Raw genomic sequence first — 329 nt, 5'->3', positions numbered from 1 at the left:
CGGGAGGGTCTCACGCCCACAGAGCCTCCCTCATTGCTAGCACAGCAGTCTGTGATCTCGCCAAAAGGCAGCAGCCAGGCTGGGGGAGGGGCGCCTGCCATTGCTGAGGCTTAAGTAGATAAACAAAGCAACTGGGAAGCTCCAACTGGGCGGAGCTCACAGCAGCTCAAGGAGTCCTGCCTGTCTCTGTAGACTCCACCTCTGGGGACAGGGCACAGCTAAACAACAACAACAACAACAACAACAAAGCAGCTGAAATGTCTGCAGACACAAACGATTCTGTCTGACAGCTTTGAAGAGAGCAGTGGATCTCCCAACACGGAGGTTGA

The sequence above is a fragment of the Mandrillus leucophaeus genome, unplaced genomic scaffold (assembly GCF_000951045.1).
Source record: "Mandrillus leucophaeus isolate KB7577 unplaced genomic scaffold, Mleu.le_1.0 Scaffold1682, whole genome shotgun sequence".
In the NCBI taxonomy this organism is placed as follows: Eukaryota; Metazoa; Chordata; class Mammalia; order Primates; family Cercopithecidae; genus Mandrillus; species Mandrillus leucophaeus.
The sequence above is the reverse complement of the archived record's forward strand: the minus strand, read 5'-3'. Positions refer to the sequence as shown.